At 30.8% G+C, this 13,853-nt stretch overlaps 1 long non-coding RNA gene across 1 annotated transcript; it reads right to left on the bottom strand.

Annotated features, from left to right (window-relative positions):
* Positions 1 to 9,432: 9,432 nt before the first annotated feature.
* On the bottom strand, positions 9,433 to 13,570 carry LOC129969274 (uncharacterized). Its single transcript, XR_008784484.1, has 3 exons — positions 13,468 to 13,570; positions 11,446 to 11,552; positions 9,433 to 10,387 (listed from the first exon to the last, which is right to left on the bottom strand). It is a non-coding gene; the product is annotated as an uncharacterized LOC129969274 (long non-coding RNA).
* Positions 13,571 to 13,853: the final 283 nt, after the last annotated feature.

Raw genomic sequence — 13,853 nt, 5'->3', positions numbered from 1 at the left:
CGAATGCACCCAAAGAAAGAATATAAGGAAAACCGCACCTGCATCCTTTATCATTTCAACTGCTAAATATATAGCTTAGAATCATAATATTCTATTATTTATTAATTTATCACTAATATTTAACAAAAGCTAGAAATCATGGAATTTGAAGATTTAAATTCATTGCAAGCGAATTGGAATATTTTACATTTTCGAAAGTAAAAATCAACGTGCATATGAAACCTTTCAAAGCATTGTTTTATATTTTAAATAATTTATTGTATTTTCATCATGCATTGTTAGCTTAATTTTATATCTATAACATAAGTAAGAAACAATTTTTACATCATGTTAAATAGAAGTAAATAAAGTGTAAAAAATTACTCGTACAAGTGTAGAATTTTATGACATTACATTTTCTTATATGATATAGTTTTAAAATTTTATTCGTGTGTTTTTTAGGAGTTAAAATATTTACAGAACTTAGCTACCTGTTTAGAGATTAATTTATTAAGTTTCGATTCTATACGGATGTTAACTAGAAGTGAATTTGAAGACAAACCGATTGCTAGATTCGGTTATATTTAACGAATATTTATAAGTAAACCCTAATTAGTATATATATTATTTTCATACATTAATAAAAGTGTTCTCTCAGAGCTCATTGTTATTTTATTAAGAGACATTTTACATCTAATTCCATGTAAAACGTCCGTTGTAATTATAAGCTAAAAATTTGTTGGTTACAACGTTCGACTATGATTATCCAAGTCAGTACTGTGTGGATTTACGAAACAAAATTAAGTCGTTCAAATTAATAATCTGATTCGAAGTAACAGTGAAATCAAATTTTATATATATATTTATATAGCGTACGGAGCGGTTCCTTCAGCTCAAAAGTTCCATTTAAATATATTCCATTAAGTTTCCATTCAAAAATATATCCAAAATCGTTTCCCTATACTGAAAGTTTAATTCGATTAAGAAAAAATGAACTAATTTACAGCTGAAAAATTCTTTAAAAGACTGATGAAAAGAAAAAATTAACGAGATCTCCACCTCAGAGTTTCCGTTAATTTAATAACATGGGTTAGAAAACTGATTAAAATCAGAAAATGGATTTTACAAATAACCTTTGAGATTTCAATGAAAAATTATATCAAGTTTCATTTGAGAAAGAATCAATTACGCTCTTATTTAAATTTCTAATAGAGTAAAGGTTCAAAAATATTGATTTGACATTCCCGATTTAAAGGGAATAGGATTTCTAATTATTTTTTTACGAGACTTGTACCGTTTTGTTCATTATGTTGGCCATTTCGCTAATTTTTGCCAATATTTTTGAACATACGATTATCACCATGAAGAGTTGTTTAGAAACAGGCTTGCTTTATTTTTATTACAATTGCTCGAAGCATCATTATCAATAATAAAATTTTAAAGAATCAGTAAAAGCATTCTTTATACCAATATTTACACAGAAAGTAAAAATAAGCCGACTATTCATATCTTTAGCACAGAAGGAAAGATTCTTACCTGTAACATTCTGCTAGTGTCAGTCAAATTATTGACCAAGAGGGTCAGTAAAAGCGAGAAAAGTTTAAATTTCGCAGACAAATGTGGCTATAAAGCTAGAACTGAAGCAAAGATTCTACGAGTCTTTAAATGAATTCCATTTTCTGGCAAAATTTTCGTTATTACGATTAATTTTAAAAAAACTGTCATTAAACTAATTATAATACTGATACACGTATTTGCAAAATAGTAAACTCCAATTTAAGAAAGTTTACATAATATCGGATCTGAATAAACACCGAAGCAAACTTTCATCTGAAACTGTTGTAGAGAAGCAAATTAATATGCAATAGCAAGGAAAGACTTCTATAACATGAACAGTTAAATGAAATTTATAAAGATTTTTATAGTATAGATATTAAGGGGAATTTGTAAAAAAGAAATTATAGTTTTTAAAACTTTATGAAAGAAGTTAAATCTATATATTTAAAAGCCAATGATTACATATTAATGGATTAGTTCTTCGCAACGGTAATAACATTAAGATCCAGTCTGGTTTCTAGAAATGTTTATAAGCTATCAGCTTCCTCATTTTCACCTTTCGAAAATTCCATATATGGAAGATGGTACCGCAAGAAGGGATGTATTACATAAAAATGATCAGCAGCTGCATTTTAAATTTACATCAAAATGCAAGTGTTGCCAAAGGTCAAAATAATTAAGACAAAGAATTTCATTTACAACTGTTTTTAATCTAAATACATTCGAATCAAATTAATTTTGGAGGCAAGTGTTAGACTAAAAGGCAATTAGAATTTGGGAACTTCTGAAAGGAATTCGAAGGCATTTCATTTGACCTTCTGCTTATTCAAAAGTTGCAGCAATGCACCTTTCGTAAATAAGACTAAAAATGAGCATTAGAACAAATAAGTACTCGAAATTATGAAGAACCAATTTTATTAAATAACACATTTACCACGTTTAAGAAGCAATTTCACATATTACCAATAGAAAGTTTGTATTTACACTAACAAGTACTTAGTAATAAAGTATTTGAATAATTACATTTGACAGATTTCATTCACATTCAAACTTAAAAAAATTACAGTATTAAATTTCTTACAATCTAACAAACCTAGAAGCGAAAGGAAATTCTACAAATACAATATGAAAGCTTAAAGGTCACAAAAAGGTACAAGAGAAAAGTAATATAAACAGTGATGGATTAGTTGTATCAAAGCTCCATTTTAAAGACTGATCGCATAGTTTTCAAATTAGAAATTATGTGTCTCAAGTATACACAAAGGCAGTGAGACTTAAATTTGAATATAGACTTTAATCAAGACTATTCAATCTAAAATTTATGCTCAAATTTGACAGTTTTGTATGCAACTAAAATTTACGAGCCATTTGTGTTGGATTTTAATTTTCAAATCTTCCACAGCTATCTTTAAGATTAAATGGAATATCCAACTTCCATTTTTCCAATATAAATGCACATATACTAATTTTAAAGAGCTATAAGACAATAGATACATAAGGTACTTAATTTAAGCACTTAAAGCAAAATGAAGCGGTAAATGTTTGCAGATTTAGTAAAATCAAATCGATTAGCAACCTATTTTATTCTTGTTCGATTTAAATGCACTGAAATCTTGCATATTCAAGAGCTTGAATATAGCAGTTACCTATAAAATATTAAATATTTATTATTCGTTCTTGCACAGTGCCTTGCATAGCATATTCTATTTAGTTCAAATTATATTCTATTTACAAATTTGCATTGATCGCCAAATGTTTGCTAAACAACCAAATTTAACGATTTGCAATTATGCAAGAATGAATATTCAGATCTTCTGGCTACATATCTTTCGCACTCCAAGAGGTGCTAGTTTGAAAGGTAGGCTCCATCATTGCTTAGTTATTTAAATTCGAGTTCATTTTGACGAAAGTCAATAAAATATTTCGCCGTTTTGTAAAAATACAGGCTTGAAAATTAAAGAGCTCATAAATTAACTTTAGGAAGTTTAAAAAGTTTATACGATAGAGACTGCTTCTCTCAAAACTTTACATATTGATATGCATAAAACAGATTCTTTTCCATGGAATCATAATTTTACAAGTATAAACGCAACTTTAATTCTGCTCAATATGATTCTAACATACTAAATATAATTAAAAAAGATTAAGATCGTTTTTCTTAATCCAAATACAATAAAAAATTTACAAAAGTCGTACAAAAATAAAAATCGAGACATTTACTAAAGTCTATCATTCCATATTACACCGATTTAACAATAAGCAGTTATAATAAAAGTTATATAATCACAGTACTTGCCATTAAGAAACTCGTTTTAAAAAGACATTTTTCATCTGTTTTACGAAAGAAATTCAATGTTTATACGATATATCACATTTAAAAAGCTACCATCTAAAGATATCCATTTACAACAGACAGTTAAACTATTTCAATTTCTGGGAACATTCTCGTTCCCTCAAAGAGTTCGTTTAGATTTTAAAGAAATTTTAACTGTTGAACTACATTGAGTTTCTGCATTTGTTAAATTGATAAAGTATTCGTTAAATTAAAATTACATTACAATAAAAGACAATTCAGATTTTTACATAGAAAAGCTTTTTACTGGGATTAGAATCTACGTACACAAATTGGCACTCTTATTCAAGAAAATCCAAGTTTGCTACGATTATAGTTTGACCTTTCGTACATTTATACAGCAAGAAAATATTCTTACACTTGAGTTTATTCATTAACAGTATAAGAAATACAATTTCCCATTTTGAATATACCAAATACACAAGTATATATTTAGAGCATCTCAAAATAAAATTATAGGCTGGGTGATGCATTTTATATGAAAATAGTCACTCCGCATTCTTTCTATAACCGCTGGAAGAAATTTTCTATTACGGAAGATTTCTCGAGCCGATTATATTCAATGTCATAAGAAGCGCTGACCCTTCACTTTGCAAAGTTAAATGGAGTTTAAAATCTACCGTAATGATTTGAGACAGACGTGGATTTGCATTTTATACGCTTCTTATTTTGCTTACAGTAAATATTAAATTTCCCTCGCGAAATTTCAAATTACCTCGATTTGAAACCCATTTAATTGCCAATTCGCTTAATATGCTATTGGTATGCTATGCGTAATGCTGGAAGAATAGTAAAATAATTGAAAAGTTTTAGTGACAAAATAGTTCCTACAGATTCTTTACAGAGATTCTTACACTTTAAATTAAACATTCACGCCGAATTTGGGGCTGAAGACTTTGTTCGTTGTGGATTAACACGTTCACGCAGCAGAATGATCTCAATCATTGTGGAAGGAAATGGGTAAATTTGAGTGAAGTATGTTACAAAGCGATAGATAAATGTTACCTCAATTCAGAATACGCATAAAACTGAAACAAAACTGCAGCGTTGTAAGTACGAGTATCAAGATTTTAACGAGAGTTTAAAAGGTAAGAACCCATATCTTCGAGGCCGTGCCTTTCCTGAAAATTGAATCTGCTCTACTGTCTTTTCTTTGAGGTTTCATAGGAAGGATACGATTTGAGGAGGAAGAGGGTGGTTGGATTATCCAGAAATTCATGATTATTAGTGAACATTCGATTTCCATTTTACAAGCCAATTCCGAATAGTTTTAGAACTAACAATAACGACCGAATTTTTATTCGGAGATTTGGAGTGGGATATTAGCTACAACTAGGTAACCGAATTATATTAAGAATGCCAGACTACATTAGATAAGAACTGTAAATTTGTTTTTGGAAGTTATTCGTTTCATATGCCCTATCAGCGTTGTGCTTCTATCGTAACACCTATCATCTATTCACAGTAGGGTTTCAAATCCTAAAGCATTTTTGACTTCGATGGTGATCAGGCATCGGATTCAAAAACGTCTATAGGAATTTAGAAGATTGCCAGTTAACTGGCTAGCACAGTCACTGACAATCTTCACAACTTAAAAACGTTAAAATCTTAAATCAATATTCGATCTAAATTTCTGTATTTTTAATTTATTAAAATTCTTAAAGAAATCGGATGAAGGTTTTTCTTTAGTTTCTCTATTCACCTGTAGCAGATAATTTCTTGTGTAAACTTTAAAATCCAACGTTCGTTATAGTTTTGCTTGGTGCTCACAATACGATAGAATTCCATAATCAATGTTTTATTTTACTGCCGACTAAAATAACGCATTACAATATTTTCTTTAAAGATAATTTTTTTATAAAAGCATTTACACTAGCGGTTAATTTTAATGTAGAAAAAAATTTCCATACCTCACTGTATAATAAGCCAGGGGATGGGGTGAATCAACTGCCAGTTTTAAGACGACTTTAAAGTGCTTAAAATTTTAGTCCATGCTCACAAAATGTTAGATGTTACATTAATCTTCTTGCATTAACTAGAGTTCATATTAGAAGCATGAAGAAAACTGCAAGTTTTGGGGAATGCTGTAATAAAGCCATGAGTGAATCATACTTGCATGGAGCGAGACAATTCTGTTTGTCAGACTCTAGATGTATTATTTTGTTGTCGAATATAATACAAGTTACAACAGAAAAGTTAGTGGGTTTGCACTATACGAAAATGCATTTGAAAAGTTAATTTTAAAGGGATCCATCTCTAATGCTAACCAGACAAGTTCTTTAAACATTAAACCCATGAACTAGCAGTTAGGGTACGATTTAAAGGCTAAAGAGTGACGGGTCACGCCTATCTTACAAAAAGTATTAAGATACTTCACAGGTTTTTTTTTCCAGTTTCACAACAGAAAATTGAGAATTTGAATTGGATAAACTAAACACAATATTGGGCTGGAAGAACCAGTTCCAATAAAAACGTTTTGATCCGATGTTGGTCAGGCATCGGATCAAAACGCTTTTTAAAAATAAAAGACTGTATGTTGGCAACCCATAACTTCGCCGGCAAGTTATGGGCCATCTTCAGCTAAAGGTAAATATTAATTTACGTTCCGGTTTAGTTTGATATCACATTACTGAAATCTTAAATATAACTATTTTATTGTTAAAACTCATGAAAACTTAAGTTCAAGTTGATACAAATGAGTTATTCCGAAATCTTGAAGGATTACAGACTTGTCTGGATCACGCATATCGAGATGGAAAGGAGACTATTATAAGAGAAAATTTCGTTAATATTTGCAGGATCATTAATTTCTTCCTAATAGTCAAGGTTCAATAAGTTACGAGTATACAAGTTTTAAATATTTATTCGTTAAAAGTCATTGCCTAAAAGCAACCGTTTCAATTTCTCATTAAAAGTAAAGAAATTAAGTTCACCCGAAGAAGTTGAATACTATCCGTTTTATTCGGTCACATGCATAACAGATGGAACCTATTAATACGTCAAAGGATCATTAATCTTTTACCGGCAGTACTGCTTGAACAGTTTTAAAAGTTACAAGAATCAGTCTTAAAATTAGAATTTAAGTAACCTAGCGTGCTGGCACTTTTGGTATATATAAATTACCATGTTTGTATAGCTTTACAGATTTCTAAGCCAAGTTAGGTTTCTCAAAGGGATAAACTTCTCAAAATTACATATCCGAATTCTTAAAATTGATTTTTGGAACTTCCTTTGGCATAAAATTTAATATAGTAGTCATTTGAAGAATTTCACAGCGTCGACCTTTCTAATTTGTCAATCAAGTAAACCGTTGGATTCAAAGATTCAGCAAATATAAGATTAAATTTATGAAAGATCTCCTTTAAATATGGAAAATTGATAGATAATGACATTTTGAAAAACTTAGCAGTATTCAACTTGTAAACGTTGAGAATCAAGTCAAAATTTTAATTGTCCACTTTCCTAGATGTTTTAAATCTTAATTAATATTTTCAATACATAGAAGAAACGCTTAAGTCGCAAAGTTCCATATTATCTAATCCATACACCATCCAGCCTTTAGATGCAATAACTTAAACATTTAATGAAAATTACAAAATTATCACAAAAAATTCCTAAAGTGAACTAGACTACCAAGTAACTTTAAGCATCTCGTACAATACTCATTAATACATTCATAAGAATTCATACCATCATAGACATTGGATACTCTTAGAGATGATTTGTAACAATTGCAAATTATAAAGCGGGTAGTATAGCAAGTTTACAAATAAATATTGGCTTAGAACATTTACTTCAATTAAAGCATTGAAAATTGTAAGGGAACTTCAACATTCAATGAAAATAATCTTCCGATATGTGTATTCCTCCGAATTATAGGTCTAAAGGAAAGCTTGGATTAGATGTTTGAGTAAGCCACCGAAATAAAGCCGGCAACTTGTGTGATAAATTATTTTACATTTATGAAATTCTTTAAAACATTCACTTTAAAAATTAAGCTTAGTTAATAATTTAAATGTCATTGAATATTAAAAAACTAAATTCAAATGAAACGGACGATTGTAAGTATTTAACTTTGAGTTGCAATCTTCATAGGAAACTTAACTCGTCGCAATCGATTTGTTTCCAAATTAAATGAGCATTTGAGAATTTATTCGATATTTCAGATTACAGACGTTCCAAAGACTGTTTATATAACAATTAAAATTTTAACAAAAGTTTAGAATTCAATCAATATTTGGAATGCGAAACGCAGAAAATGCCACGGGTATGACTCCTTTCTCAAATTCGATTTTGACCGTTGCTACTCTAGTTAAAATTTCAATTAAGAATTTAATTGAAATACCACTCGCACCAAATATTGCTGTAGGCTATCGTATGAATTTAAATAATCATACAATCCGAATTTAATTCTAGTTTTACCATGTTTAGCAAAGACTCGATTTAGAAAAATCATTCCCGGTAACTATTTTAACAAAACGTCCTGTACGAAATAAGGGAAGCGAATGGCCAATTTTTAAAAAAATTTCATTCAGAAATTCTTCAGAAAATTAGTTTTCAGATAACCATGTAAGTATGAAGTCTGTTTCCGTAATTAAAATAATTTTTGAATGATAGAAATATAGTAGATGTACGAAATTTAATATAAAATGTCGAGAAGTGTTATTTAAGTATATTAATAAAGTTAAAAAGCAAAATCTCGGTACTTAAATGTATGATTAAAAGACATTTTTAAACTTCGATACAGTACATACAACTTACTTAAAAATATTAGAGTAGAAATGCCACTTTCCAATTTAAATATATACAGACAGATTCACATGTTAGCGTTTAAGATTTTAAATCTACTCTTCGCGCTTCAATTTCCGTTTGTTACCAATATTTGAAGTATAAATTGCACTTCCCAGGTTCAAATACTTTTACCTAACTATTGTTTTCAGTTTTTTGCGGCATTAATATTTAGTTACAACAAGCTATTTTCCATTTTAAAGATTGCTCCAACCCCATTCGCCGTTAACACGTTAAGTACCAAATCCCTGGGGACCGATACTTTCCGTTTAGACTGCCGGTCCCAAACAGCCTATACGAAAAGTAAACAGGGGACAGCATTTAACGTGTTAACCTCCATTCTAATTTACCCCTTCCTATTCTATTATTTCAACGATCGGGTATGAACTGGTCAAGTGCAATTCATGCTTTTAATATTGGCGTTTACAACCCTCGATTAATATTAAAAACCCAAGGAATTCTTTCATTTATCGGTCTTTTCCAAACTACATTTAGCTTTCCTAGCATGAATTGTTTAAATTTAATAGCTCTTGAACGATGCACGAAACGGATGAAACGCGTTAAACTACCGAGCTGCACTATGGCAATCATTTTAAGACTTCTCGACATTTAATATCTCAACATTTTACAAGAGTTTATGTAAATAAGTTTTCGTTGGCACATTGAGCAAAAATTAAAATAGAATTTTTATCAAATTATTTATCTATTTAATATCTCAGACCAGAATTTGTGAAATCATCGTACGGTAAAATTTGAAATAAAAACTTTAAGGGGATTCTTTGGCAGAGATTGTAAAAGTCATAATTTGACATGGCCTTTACATTTTCGAGTCTTGATTGGAAAGAATAAGGTAATTCTGGCTTGAAAATCGAAATTTAGGAAGAATCGGCTATTACTGAAATAATTTGAGATATTTGTTCGATATGAAGTTCGAAACTTGGCTTGAATTATTTGCACGGCAGCCTTTCATTTGGAATATGATAATCGTAATCGGTGAACTTATGATTGTTCATTAACAAAATCGGCCAATTAACTTGGCCATTTGATCAAAATAGCACAATGAGAAAGTTCCGAGAAAGTTCCAAGAATTTCAATTAGTGATCTGAATTTCGGGCAATATGATCGCTGAAGTAAATATTAAGCAGTACTCAATGCCCGATTCATTTAGAATACAATTACTAAAAGATTTGCATCGATATGCAGCTGTTAATTTAGGCTTTGAACCGTAATCGAATTCCGGCTCCTGCATTTAACATCAACATTTACCTTTAAGTGACTTGATAAGTGTAGTTCTCCGTGTACGTCCGTTTCATTTGAACTATTTGAAAATTCAAAGTATACTGAAAATTTTAACTTTAATGCTTAGAAGTTTTATGGAGAATTCAAATGCGTTGCTACATTGAAGTTCCCTTATAGAATGATACAGAACTATTTACTACCGGTTAATTTGAAATTAATTTTCAGTCTAAGTATACAGCAAAAGAATGAACATTTCTAAACACAAGTCTCAGATTGCAAATTTTTAATTCAGTTCACCTATTGATTTTATCACGTAAAATAATTTTCCGATATGAAATCATTCAAGCGTGGCATTTCAGTATTTACCAACCAGCTTTATTCAGAGCTTGGAACATACGACTTGATCCAGATTCAGGCAAGCCAGATGAGCATAGTTCTTCATATTGAAGAGAAGCTGTAAGTTAAGTTCGTCTGAAAAAAAGGCATTTGATGAGTACGTAACGAAAGTTATAATCTTCAAGATAAATGCATAAAATGCCATGCAAATACGATTACTAAGGTTAGGAGGAAATTCCTGGCAGAAATTTAAATAACCTCGGTAAATGATGCAATTTATAATAAACCCAAAAGCAAGAATCGCTTATACTAAAGATACCTTCAGCTTATTAGCATTTAAAATGCGATACATTTCGTTTCAGTTTCGTCCACGTGAATAAATTGAAAGCAATTAGTTCATCATCGGAGGGTAGATTTTAATCTTTATCTGTTGCTCCAGATTAAGTACAAAATATCAATATATAGGTCGGAGTGGAAATAGCAGAAATTGTTAGCCTAATGAAATGCTAGGGGAATAGGGTCTACATTTAAAGTTTATTCATGCAATGTATTACATTGTCTACATTTCAAGTTAGTTATAAAGTGCTATTTGTTGCATTAGAAGGCATGCATTTTTTTGAATTTTTCGCCGATAACTTAAAATGTTCCTTATAATTCTAATGAGGTTCGAAACATTTTAGTGAACATATGAAATCGACAGAAATTAAATACTGCTATTCATACATTTACAAATATGTACCATGTTTTCCATATGTGGGGAAAATGTTTCATCTCAGAAAGCACTCCATTTCATGACATATGAGCAGCTCAAGATTCCGAAATAATGTGATGCAGTATTATGAACAAGAATAAGTAAATGCAGCATATTAATGGAAAGTTCAACATAAAAGCATTTAGTCAATTGTAACCGACCATTGCTGAAAATTCGTTCAGTGACTAATTCCATTGGTCATTTTTATTATAGGGTGGTTGTAATTCAACTTCCCTATAAACAGCATCCTATAACGCAAACGGGTGCACGGATTGCAGCGAAATTTGATATATAGACTAGGTAAAAGATGCGCTCACGGAATTGCGAAAAAGATTTGTTCCAAAATGTCCAGCAGAGGGCGCCTTTCCCGGAAAGTTTAACACAATGGATGACCAAAACGGAATACAAAAACGATAACAAAGTGTTCAATGTTGAAACTTACCTTTGAAACATTACACCCCCACTTGCAAGAACACCATTTTGAAATTTTTGGGATGAAGTTCACTTATCTGCAGTTTAATTTATTGAAGTGACCGAAATGGAGACAACCTAGAAATAAAAACTTTTACAATTCGATGGCAATAAGACAACAGATTATGCATTAAATTTTCATGTAAATAATGGAATGAAACTAGGCCATATGTGACGATTGTGAACTCACTCGAATCAAATAAGATAGAACTTGAAGCAACAAATACTAGCAGAAAAGGGGCGATTTCGAAAATTCCAAATAAGCTTCATAAAACCATCTCAGTGCATTTATTTTCTTTGATTTTATATTGGCGAGATGGGAACATTTAGATTAATTAAGCTTTGAGCGGAAATCCTCAATTTTGTTACATCAAGAGATTTAGACATCGAGTTTCCTATGCCATCCGAATGTTTGATAAGACTTAACTATGCCGCCAAATAACTTCATTGTGTTAATTTAAGAGAAAAAGCTAGACTAGTCATCGACAAAATATTATAAGTTTAAACGCGAAAAAATTGCTTTTAATTTGTACTTTTCCAGTGAAACATGGCCGGAATACGGATAATTCTCTCACAAGTGTTTAATAAACAACTTCGTCTCCTTTTACCGAACTACCCAATTAAGTTGGCTGAACCATATGGTCCTTTCCCAATGAAAGAGGGCAATTAGAAGTCATAACGACGTGTGCTCATAGTAAGTTATTTAGGTGGTTATCGGATGGTTTCAACATACGAGATGCCGCGTAAATAGCTAGTGATAACTGGTTTACTCATTATCTAATTAGTAAACACTTACAACTCGGATTACCTTTCTGTTACAGTTAAAATACAGCAAAGGAGCAATTCCTCTACATAGATATTCCGAATTGTAAGCGTATAATTATAATTTGCAAGCGTAAGAAAGTTAAATTTCCGAATAGCACTGCAGATGTTGCAATGCATTTTATGCATTGCATTCTTTATTTCTTCAGTTTCTTGAAACTCCAGAAATTAAACGTTTCGTTATGTATCAAGATACAAATATCCGCTCAGTTTCACTCCTCAAGAAGAAATTTAAGTAACCTTCTCGAGTGAAAAATTCTGGAAACGAGGAATTTCCAGGTTCTTATGTTGGTAAATAGGCTGCATACATCTCACTCGATTAATTCCTTGTAGGACAATTGGCAGGTGTTAATTTTAAATTTATAAAGCAACCACTTTAAGCCATTTGTTAGAAATACCCTCAAGAAATTAACGGATAAAAGACCATGGAGTGGTTTTTATCCAACAGAACAACGGGTAAAAATATTACTTCTCGATTAACCTTGCAATAGAGTTTCGAGCACTTGTTTGAATGTCGATATTCCTCGATTTCATTGATTCACGAAGTGTTCAGAATTTTTGAAAAAGTAGCATTGAATTTATTACGAGGCAACAGAATAAACAGATTTTTTTAAACTGCGCGTCTAATTCAGGGATAAAAGATTCAAAGTAAGATGTGGCATATACATTGCATTGCCGTTTCTTTCGAAATACATTAGAATATTTTAACATCTAGTATAGCAAGATTTTTCTCCCTATTAATCTTGATAACATTCATTTTGAATTCCCACTTCCCCATTGATGATTACAATTGCGCGAGAACCAAGTCTCTGACGATAACTTCAGTTTGTGCTCAAGACGTGACTGCAACGCAAGAAACTTATTCAACTTTCTTTCAGACAATTATCAATTAAGAATTTTTAATTAATCTTCTTAAAGATTACATTTCAAATAAAAAACTACCTTAGTGAATTCTATGAACCATTAATGACACAAAATTATGCATTATTCTCTAAACAATTCTTTAACGTCGTTGTTCAAATTCTTCAAAAGAGAATTCTTTACGGTGGCAAAGATTTGAAAACGACAACCATTATTTACCGAGATAAAACAGTCATCACGCTTACAACTTATAAAATACTTATTCTAAAATAATATACCGATTCTAATAAAATATATAGAAAATACTCACCAATAAATTTAAAGGCAATTTCGCCGTCAGATCTCACAAAAAACAAACAAGTGTCAAGAAACACTTTTGCAGAAAAAACATCATCATGAATATAATGCAGTTTAAGAAACTGTAAAAGGTGTATAGTTTTATAGCTTTTGGAATATCTCCTAATCAATCAAAGAAATCATTTTTCTTCTCTGGGCATATGGAATTCATTTGCATAAAACTCATTCTTGTCAATTCGTATCAATATCTTGATGGCATGGTGGGTGTGACTAGGCTACAATAACGGGGGATCGCTGTTCCGAGATAGGATTTTACTTATGATCTGTACTATATACGAGAACTGTGCATTGTAAATCTGCCATCGCCGATAAGGTAGTTTTGTGTCGATGTGGTGCCGT

Source organism: Argiope bruennichi, chromosome 5 (genome assembly GCF_947563725.1).
Source record: "Argiope bruennichi chromosome 5, qqArgBrue1.1, whole genome shotgun sequence".
Taxonomy (NCBI): domain Eukaryota; kingdom Metazoa; phylum Arthropoda; class Arachnida; order Araneae; family Araneidae; genus Argiope; species Argiope bruennichi.
This window is presented reverse-complemented; position numbering and strand designations above follow the sequence as displayed.